This window comes from Camelus bactrianus, chromosome 7 (genome assembly GCF_048773025.1).
Source record: "Camelus bactrianus isolate YW-2024 breed Bactrian camel chromosome 7, ASM4877302v1, whole genome shotgun sequence".
NCBI classification, from domain to species: Eukaryota; Metazoa; Chordata; class Mammalia; order Artiodactyla; family Camelidae; genus Camelus; species Camelus bactrianus.
In genome coordinates, this window is record NC_133545.1 from 46,129,191 (window position 1) to 46,140,048 (window position 10,858).

The window sequence follows — 10,858 nt, forward strand, 5'->3', positions numbered from 1 at the left end:
TTTGAAAAGAAGAAGAAGAATGTGTTACAGATGAAGTGAAGTCTCATCCTCTTCACTTCCATTTCCCCATAGGCACGGAGCTGGTGCTTCGCCCAGCTTTTGCCATCAGTTCTGTGTTTCCACATCCCATACCTGCTTTACCACCTGTATTTGTCATCTCAATTAGTGGGTCATCATCCCCCCAGATTTCCTAAACTCTGGACCGCATTCATTGCAGGATCTCCCTGCAACAACTATTCTGTTGTCAAATCCTGCTTACACTACCTCCAAAATATTGTTTGAATCCAACTTCTTGTCTTCATTCCCATTGTTCCTTCCTTAGTCCCTCAATAGCTGTTGGCTAATTACTGAGACAGCCTCCTACCTGGCTCTCCTGTCTCTAATCCTTCTCTACTCTTTCCATCCTCCATGCTGCCAACTAAAACTATTTTAGCCTCATCTGCTTTTTGCTGTTTTGCAAACACACCGTAACCTTTCCATGCTGAGCTTTGCACATACTATTCCATTTTTAAACAGTGCTCTTCTTCCACCTTTGCACATGACAAACTCAGACTCACTCTGTAAGACCTACCTTAAGCAGTAAGATATCTCCCCCAACTCTCTCAGATGGTCCTTCAGAAACTCTTCATCCCTTTGTTCACAAATGTCTTCAACATTTACCATGTTTGATTGGATGATAACCCATTGGAAAAGACTTAGATTTATTTCCAGCTTGTCGGTTTAGTAGCAGTGTACCATTGAAGTTACTTAATCTCCCTGAGCCTTAGTTTCCTCATCCACAAAATGGGAATGATAATGTTTTCTTCACAGAATTTTCTTTAAAAATGGAATAAAATAAGAAATATAAATTACATACCACAGTACTTGGCATGTAGTAATCACATGGAAATTGGTATATTGTCTGTTTATAAATTGGCCTCAAGGGGAGGAAATACCTTGAACCCAGCCATTCTGATAAAGCCTAGCCTAAAAAAAAAAAAAAAAAGACTACCTGGGAACATACATATGGTCAAAGCTAGACTTAACTTACTGCAGCAAGAGAGACTGCACACAATGGAGAGATTGCACACACTCCCTCAGTAAGAGGGAGTCGGAGGGGCTTTGGATAAGGCTTATGGTTATGCTGAGTCTAAGGAGAGCCCAGACAAAGTGGGGACAGCTGTGGATTGGATGCTGACCCGAAGCAGGGGCAGTTTAGTGATTGTGTGTCTCATTACACTTTATTCAGGAGATTAATCTCTGATTAATTCAGCTCTGTGGACAAAACGTGACACAGGCCAAGGTATATGTGGAAGTGAAAAACCCATAGAGTTCTCTGAGGGTTGATACCCTCACCATGGCATTCACCTCTCCTGGAATGTCACCCCATAGCCCCTTCAAGTTGTATCACTTTAGGGATTGTCATTCATTCCCCCAAGTCCAACTTGAAAGGGGCCCCCTGAAGCTGAACAGTGTGAGGCTCTAAGACCACCTTCTTCGGCCTCAAGACCCAGGTCTATTTAAATATTACCTCCTCTCAGAGCCTTCTCTAGCTCCTACAGAATCACTGATGTGCCCCCAAGGCATCTTGGACTCTTTCAAATACAAATACATGATATTGATGACATTTACTCTAATTGCCATCTCCTCCCTGTCTGGGAGCTCCTGAGGGGGCAGGGGTTATTCACCTTTCCCCTCCTTGCCCTGGCCCAGCACCTGGCACTGGAATGTTTGTTGCCTTAAACTTTGGTAAGGACTCTTGGGAGATAGCAGCTCACAGTTTACTCAGAATGACCCTGATGTGCACACTGTCTGCAGACTGCACCTACACACATCAGAATGAGGAGAAAGTACCTCCTCACTGTGGAGATGAGTACAGGGAGAGCCAGTAGGCCTTCCAGGTCCTTACCAATTCCTGTAGGCTGTGGGAGAGAGAATGGCCTGGCTGCTGGCCAGCGCCCAAGAACCTGCGGGAACACCATGGGTGCCCCAAGGCCCAGCACCAGAGTGAGCCATGGTTCTGAAATCTGAGGACACAGAGCTGCCCAAGGAAACTGGTGGGAATCTGAATCTGCCATTTGGCCTAAAATATAGGCTCACTGGAGAAATGGTAGAGAAGTTTCTTCCCACATAGGAACCTCCTAGGTGAGGCTCCCAGATGGCGGTGCTCCCAGATGCCCTCAGACCACAGTTTCCATGCTTCCTGGGAAGCCAACAATTCATCGTATCAGAGGCCTCGATGCTCACTCCGGGTTGGACTCTGTGTCCTTACAGTGCGAATGGCATGATTCACAAACCAACAGGAAACATCTGAGCAGACAGGCAATACAGATTCCTGGATCCACGGGGAGCCTGGGGAGAAAAGCATGCCTTACCCCTGGGTTTATAAAATAATGAGTCCCTGTTGCTGGACTTTGACTTAAAAGGCTTTTCCCTCTTCCAATTAGGAGATTTACAAAGAGGAGGACAAAATCATTGTTAAATAGAAACACGCAAACTGAGAGCATCTAGAATTAATTAGATTTATAAAAGAGGTAATTTTAATCCTAGCTCTTCCCCTCTGCAGGGTCTCCTGAGGACAGAAACAGTACAAAGAGAATGGAAATCTGAGAAAAAGGATGAAATTTAAATGAGGCAGGAGTACTCACCAACAGCTACAGCTGCTCAGTTGGGGATTGAGCTGCCCTGTGAAGTCAGGAAGGAAGGCTGAGCTGGAGAGAAGTGGTCCCAACCTATTTCATTATTATGAACTTCTGTTTTTAAAACTGTGGTTCTTTAAACATCAGTTGTTGAACACATACATGAAAAAATTATATTGAATTGCAATAGCATCTACATTCAAGTGCGGTGGGAGACATGTGTTCATTCTGTCCAAGGCAATGGTGATGCACGTGAGTGCGAGGATCCCCTGCAACCAGAAGAGCCGCAGATTAGGAAACACAGATGCACAGTTGATTTTCATGCATGGAATAAGCAAAGGCTGGGCTTGATCAACTTCCCAGTCCCCAAACTGTGTGAATTCAGTCACTCACTTATTAAACAATGATGTATGTACGAGTTGTGGTGTTAAGTGCCGCAGAGTCAAGTGTGGGCACACACACCAGGAAAGCTTGCTCAGCCCTTCTCTTGTTTAGCCCCCGGGCCCTTTTCAGGCCCAGCCTGTTCGGTTCTTCCTGTCTGTTCTTTCTGAAGCAGGTCCCTGGTGGCATCTCCCAAAGGAGCACCTGCCCTCTCCACAGGCCCTGGGGCTAGCTCCAGAGGACATCTCTGTGACCGCAGCTTCCCACCTTCCGACCTTCCCGGGAAGCCCTAGGAAACAAGTTCAGGTGCCTTGTGGCTTTGCTGCTAACAGAACAAACAGGAGGCTCCTGAATTAACACACCAGGGATGTTAGTAGGATCCATAAAGTTGAAAGTCCTTCTAGTCATGGGCCCTGGTTAATTTATAATTCCTGATTCCCTCAGGAAGCTGCTTCACCCCTCCATTCTCAGCACTCCAAAGATAGACATGGTCAAGCTTCCGACTCTGCCTTTAAAAAGCAAGCGAGGACTGAAAACAAAGGCCAAGCGCGGCAGCAGATGGCTCTGTTCTCAAGTGGGGGCCTTTTGCATTTCTGAGGACCTTGCTTCTGAGTAACTGTCTTTTCCCGAGTCTTCGCCTCAGGTAGGAAGGAAGACCTGTGGAAACTGCTTTTGTTAATTAACAAACTTGGTCTCCGAGAAATCACAGAGAATGAGAAACTGCTGTTTTGGGATTATTTCAATGAGGCTGGAAGGTCCCACTCTTGCCTGAAGAAGGGGAGGCAAGTGGGTCATTTCACACAGAGACGCGTTGATAGCCCTCCTCCCCCACGTGCAGCACTTCAGATGAAGGGGTTTCAGACACAACTCTACATGATCTCAGCTTTGTATGTCTAAGGGGCAAGGACCCTGAGTCTGTCTCTCAGCCCTGCTGGTCATCAGACTGTGAAGTTTCTAAAGGAATCTGCAGTAGTGTTACTAATGGGATGTGTTTCTCCCCAGAGCATACAACCCTTTTGAGTGATGGCCAATGACATCTCCAGCCCAGAGAACCTCCCCCTGCAGGATTACAGACCGGTTCAGAGGCTCTGTGGCCCTCCTGACCCAAAAGCCAAATCAGAGCTCCGTCCCCCACCTACAGTACCTTGGGTTATTTATTTTCCACCAAAACCAAATTTCCTTTGAGTCTCTGATTTCTTCTAATCAGATGTGTTGACAATCCAGCAAACATTCGGCTCTGTTTCCTTTTTCTAATCCCAGTTTTGTTGAGTTTCTTCCCTTTCGTAACTATTCCGAGACTTGAGTGACTCTGATCCGCAGATGAGTGTGACCCTGATGGCTAACCTCCCACGGGCTGGTTCAGAACAAACAAACTCAGCCTCCTCAGCAGGAGCTCCTATCCTCTGACTGGACCCCTGCCTTGAGGACCCCTGCGGTGGGTCACTTTCAGCTCCAAGTCACACCGTGGACAGGTGCCAAGAGGAGAGGGGACACCTCACAGAGTGGTTGGGCTTGATCTGGGATCTCACCTTTACGACAGTGCACCTTTTGGCCACACCTAAGGAAAGCAAGTGATGACAGACATTAATTTCCACTGTTGCAGATCAATTCTCCTGTCTCCTAGGTGGCTCCACAAATTCACGCCACACGCACATGCACACACACAAATTCTGAGAAGCGTGAGCAATGAGTTTCTTCAGGCTGATCCATTCAGGCTTCTTAATACACAGGGGCTTTCTCAGTGACTTGCGAGTCCAGCCATAGTGTGGGTGGCTTCTGGGGATCCCGCATTTCCTCCGGGCCCTCTTGGTCGTTACTTGCTGCTGATGCAGCTGCTGCTGTCAGGAGCAAGGTGACAACATCAAATGCAAAGCTTCTTAGGGACCAATAACATTTATAGCATTTGTATAGCTTTATTATATTCGTTTATTTATCCCAAACACATTTTTCAGTACTTACTATATGCCAGGCACTGTTCTTGGTGCTACAGACAGGTGCCAGACTGCAGCATGACTCTACCCCTTTCTCAGTCTAGACAAAGACAGTGAGGGCCCATCCTATGTGAGTCACCATCCCAAACACAGGGCCCCAGGCATTAATTGTAACACCAACATACTGTTCTGCTCTGTGCATATCACAGTGCAAGGCAGTGATTTTAGGGTTAAACTTGATCCTTATATGAACAAAGACATTTTATCACTTATAGAAGACAGGCCTCCTAGTTTGCCACCATAGATAATCTTGGAGGACAACACCAGAGTTTGATTTTCTCTGTGGATGATAGGGGGGGGTCTCTGAAGACTCCTTAATACCAGCTTGACAATTCCAAGGTTATCTTTTAAAAGATGACTTTGGCAACATAAGACTAAATGGTGAAAAGCTGAAAGAAATAAACCCACATGATACAGCACATTAATCTTTGACAAAAGAGACAAGAATATACACTGGAGATAAGACAGTCTCTTCAGCAAATCGTTTTGGGAAAGCTGGACAGCTGCATGTAAATCAGTGAAGTTAGAACACTCCCTCACTCCATACACACACAAAAATTCAGAATGGCTTAAATTATAAGACGTGATACCATAAAACTCCTAGAAGATTACATAGCCACACATTCTCTGACATAAATTGTAGTGATGTTTTCGTAGGTCAATCTCCTAAGGCAATAGAAATAAAAGCAAAAATAAACAAGTGGGACCTAATTAAATTTAAAAGGTTTTGCAAGCAAAGGAAACCATAAACAAAATGAAAAGACAACATATGGACTGCGAGAAAATATTGGCAATTGATGCAAAAAATGAGGGCTTAATTTCCAAAATATACAAACAGCTCATACAACTCAATAATAACAACAAAACAACCTAATCAAAAAATGGGCAGAAGACCTAAATACACATTTCTCCAAAGAAAACACACAGGTGGCCATCAGGCAGATGAGAAGATGCTCAACATTGCTAATTATTGGAGAAATGGAAATCAAAACTGCAATGAGGTATCACTTCACACTTGTTAGAATGGCCATCATCAAAAAGTCTACAAATGATAAATGCTGGAGAGGGTGTGGAGAAAAGGGAACCCTCCTACATTGTTGGTGGGAAGGTAAATTGGTGCAACCACTCTAGAAAACAGTACAGAGTATCCTTAGAAAACTAAAAATAGAGTGATGGTGTGGCTCACTTGGTAGAGCACATACTGAACATGCACAAGGTACTTGGTTTGATTCCCAGTACCTCCATTCCTCCATTAAAAAAAAAATGAAAATGAAACAACTAAAAATAGAGTTACCATATGATCCAGCAATCCCACTCCTGGGCATATAACCAGAAAAGATGAAAGCTCTAATTCAAAAAGATACATGCAGGCCAATGTTCATAGCAGTACTATTTATAATAGCCAAGACATAGAAGCAATCTAAGTGTCTATCAACAGATGAATGGATAAAGAAGAAGTCTACACACACTTCTTCATACACACACACACACACGCACGCACGCACGCACACACACACGAATATTAGTCAGTCATAAAAAAGAATGAAATAATGCCATTTGTGGCAAAATGGATGGACCTAGAGATTATCATACTAAGTGAAGTAAGTCAGACAGAGAAAGACAAATATTATACACTATCACTTATATGTGGAATCTAAAAAATAGGATGAATAAAACTATAAAATGGAAACAATCTCACAGACCTAGAAAACAAACTTATGGTTACCAAAAAGAAAGGGGTGTAGGGATAAATTGGGAGTATGGGATTAACAGATAAACATTACTATATATAAAATAAACAAGGATTTACTGTATAGCACAGGGAATTCTGTTCAATATCTTGTAATAAAAAGAATATAAATATATACATATATATGTAAAACTGAATCACTTTGCTATACACCTGAAACTAACACAACACTATAAATCAATTATACTTCAATAAAAAAAAAAAGATGGCCTTGGGAGCAACGAGCAGTGTGAATATGAATATGGAGAGAGAGAGCGAGCTGGTTGGAAAGCGGTTTGGGGGCCATTACTATAATCCAGGTTTGAAGTGACAACAGCCTGATGGAAGTATGTGGGAGAGGAAAAGACAGAGATTTTGGTTTTGGGTTTTTTTTTTTTTTGAGTCTTAAAAGTGCTTATTATTTAAAGTTTCTCATAAGAGGGTTTATCATTTAAGGACATTTTTAAGGGCATCCTCAGTTTGGCTGAGCACATTTCCACTAGTCACTTCAACCTCATGGGGTTCCTTAGGGGAGACTCAGGCAAGGACTGGAATCAAAAGTCACTGGCTGTAGAGCCAGGTGTCCCCTTAGGACATGTTTGATATTCCTGGGGCTCAGGACCAATTGGTGAGCAGCTATTTTCACACAGTATAAAATGAAGGAAGGCAGCAGCTGGAAGCTTGGAGACACAGCTCACGTGCTGAGTGAGGCAGCCTTCTGTTCCCCGAGCAAAGTTCTCTGCCACCGTCCTGCCAGGAGCCAGTGGTTGTGGAGGGCCTCTCCGGCCACCTTTGTCAGGGGCTTCTAGGGTGACAGAGGTCAAGTCCTCTCATTTTATAGCTAAGGGGAAATACAGTTTGGGGGGTTAGTCACCACAGTCACTGCAAATCCAACCCAAAAGAACACATCTTTAAGTTAGAGGGTGGACTTTGCAGGAAAAGGCAAAGAGGTCAGGGCTTTGGGTTTCAAAGTTTAAAGTTCACAGTTTTGAATGGAAGAGCTTAAATTGCATTCCTGTTGTTGTTCAGGCCACACATGAGGGATGAAAAGATTGTTAATTACTCATTCTTCTAAAAAATTATGAAAATTTTCAAACATATAGGGGAGAGAAAAACAAATTAATGTGCTCTATTCATTTCAGATCTTTTTTCCTTTAGAAACAAAATGTTTCAGATTCATCTAAAGGAAATTCACCCTTAACAACCTTCCCTAAACCCATGCCTCTCTCTCCATGGCTAGAGATTAACCATTACCCTGAATTTGCTGTGTTCCAGTCCCACGCCTGTTTCTCTTCTTGAACTTCATCTGTAGGTATAAACAACTTACAGTATAGTTTTAAATGTTTAAAAATTTTCCCTAAATATTATAATACTGTACCAATGGCTTCTGGTTGACATATCTTTGTCCTTTTCATTTGCATCTCCCCAGTCACTAGTGTAGTTGAACATCTATCTCCTTATATGTGTGTTGCCATTCAGAGTTCCTGGGGATTGTCTGCTTCCAAATCTTTGCCAGTTTTTTCTCCTGAGCTGTCTTTACTTTAAAATTCTTTTTAGAAGTTATTTTATTCCACTTAAAAATGAAGTAGTATTTGAAAATGACTAAAGAATACATATGGCATGTGGATAGAACATAAAGAATAATAATAAAACAAACCTACCAGGAAGTGTAAGGAATAAAACAGGGCAGCGCCATGGGAGCCCCCTGCCTGCTGCTCCCCCAGTGCCCCGTTCCTCCTCCCCAGAGGCAACCACTGTGCTGAGCTTCATATAATAACTCTTTCACCTTCTTTCCCATAAGCTTATTACATGTTTTAATACACTCACATATTTAGTTTTCCATGCTTTTGAAAACATTGTGGCATCGTATTGCATGTATTCTTTTGCAACTTTCTTTTTTCTGTCACTACCACGTTGGCAAGTCTTCCCTCTGGGTGTTTGTCGCTGTAGGCTCATTCATTTTCACTGATGATGAGTGCTCCATTGTATGTCACAACGGCTTCATCCATGCTACTGTGGAGAGACATGGGGTTGTTCCTCACTTACTCTTGCAGGTTTTTGTCCTTGTCGCCTAGAACATGTGTGCAAGAGTTTCTCGGGGTGTTCCACACCGAGGAGTGAGACTGCTGGATCATAGATCGGTGCATCTTCAACTTCACCAGGTAATACCAGATTGTTCCCTGAAACCATTTTTCCAATTTAAACTCCCAATAGCAAAGTATAAGTGTTCCAGTGTTCTCACTGCCACCAACACTTGATTTTTGTCAGATGGTTTTTTTTTTTTTTTTCCAATCTGGTGGGTGTGAAATGATGTTCGCTTGTGTGATGCATTCCCCTAATAATTCTTCATATAACCTGGGTACTAATCTTTTATCAGTCATGTGTATTGCATTATGTTCTTCCAGTCTGTACCTTTCCAATTTTAGTCAACTTTATTGAGGCATATTTATATAAAGTAAACTTAACAAATTTTAAGCCTATAATTTGATATTTGAGAAGTGTATACAGTTGTCTAACTACTAAATCATGCCACAAAATGTTTCCTTTGCCCCGACAAATTCCCTTGTGCCCCTGCTCACTCCCCTCTCTCCCCCTCTAGTGTCAGGCAAGCACCAATCTGTTCAGTCAACACAGTTTCGCCTTTTTCAGGATATCATATGAACCGACATTCAGTACATCCGTCTTATTTCATCTGGCATAATGCTTTTGAAATTCATCCATGTTGTTCCATCTATCAACAGTTTGTTCCTTTTTATTGTCAAGTAGTATTTCCTTATATGGACACACCACATTTGTTTATCTATTCACCAGCTGATGGAAATTTAGGCTGTTTCTTGCTGTGGCTATTACAAAGAACATTATTATGAACATTTACATACAAGTCATTGTGTGAATATGTCTTAATTTCTCTTGGGTAAATATCTAGGAGTAAAAGGGCCAGGGTAAGATGTGTGTATATTTAACTTAATAAGAAACTGCCAGACTGTTTAACAAACTGCTGAATTGGTCCCCACCTTCCACTTTCACCAGCAGAATATGAGAGTCTGTGGGTCTTTAGAAGTTTGTGGCGTCTTTCCTTCAGAGCTTCAAAAACTGTGACATAATCCGATATATCCGTCATTTTCTTGATGGCTGGTGCTTTTGGGGATTTGTGAAATCCTTCATCACTTGGTTCTTCATGTTGTGATTCTGTTTGTGAATTTCTCCCGAGAGGATAATTAGATTTTGTTTTTTCTTCAGAAGGGTCTTTTTTTGACATTTCCCCAGAGCAGTTCACGGGCAATGGACACTTTGTCCGAGATACAGCATTTGTTGTCATTACGGAGTAATGGGACACGAGGTTGAGGGTAAGAGCTCAAAGTACTAAATTAAGGCAATTACTTTTCACGTACTTGAAATTCTCTGAAAAATTCTTGGTTTCTCAATTCTGTTCAGAATGGAGTTCAACAACGCTTTAAAACGCAAATCAGCACGCTTTCTCTATAAAGGACACGTAGTACATATTTCAGGCCGTGCAGACCGCAGGACTCCGAGCCAGTACTCAGCGCTGTTGTGGTGGTGCAAAAGCGGACGCCGACAATCTATAAATGGATGAGCGTGGCTGTGTTCCAATGAAACTTTATTTCTGGACTCTGAAATTTGAACTGCATATAATTTTTATGTGGTACGGAATCATATTCTTTTGACTTTTTCCAAATGTTAAAAATTATAAAAGCTAAGTTTCGCTTGCGAGGCATAAAAACATAGGCAGATTTATACCCAGAAACAGTAGTGTGCCAACCTCTGATTACAGAATACAAGCCTCCTGACCCCAAGTAAGGAAACTGGGTAATAACATCCTTCCCATTTTGCACAGGGGAGCATCAGAACCCAGGGAGACTTCAGAGTTCATCCAGTTTAGTTGCCGTCTCGTCTTCTTCTCCATTTTACAGATGAAGAGGTTTTGGTGCAGAGAGAGAAGAGACCTGAGCAGGCCAAATAGCCCGTGAGTGACAGACAGGGCCAGGCTGGACCTCAGGTGTCTTGATCTAAGTTCTACTTACCTTCCTCCACTCAATTTCAAAAAGCAAAATTTAAAATTACATCCACAGCCACAAAATCTTTCTGCCACTTAACAGCAGTTCATCTTTTTTTTTTTA

At 42.6% G+C, this 10,858-nt stretch overlaps 1 long non-coding RNA gene across 1 annotated transcript; it reads right to left on the reverse strand.

The window, feature by feature from the left end:
* Positions 1–1,201: 1,201 nt before the first annotated feature.
* LOC123612394 (uncharacterized) lies at positions 1,202–4,231 on the reverse strand. Its single transcript, XR_006719618.2, has 3 exons — positions 3,012–4,231; positions 2,628–2,887; positions 1,202–2,331 (listed from the first exon to the last, which is right to left on the reverse strand). It is a non-coding gene; the product is annotated as an uncharacterized LOC123612394 (long non-coding RNA).
* Between the last annotated feature and the right edge of the window lie 6,627 nt (positions 4,232–10,858).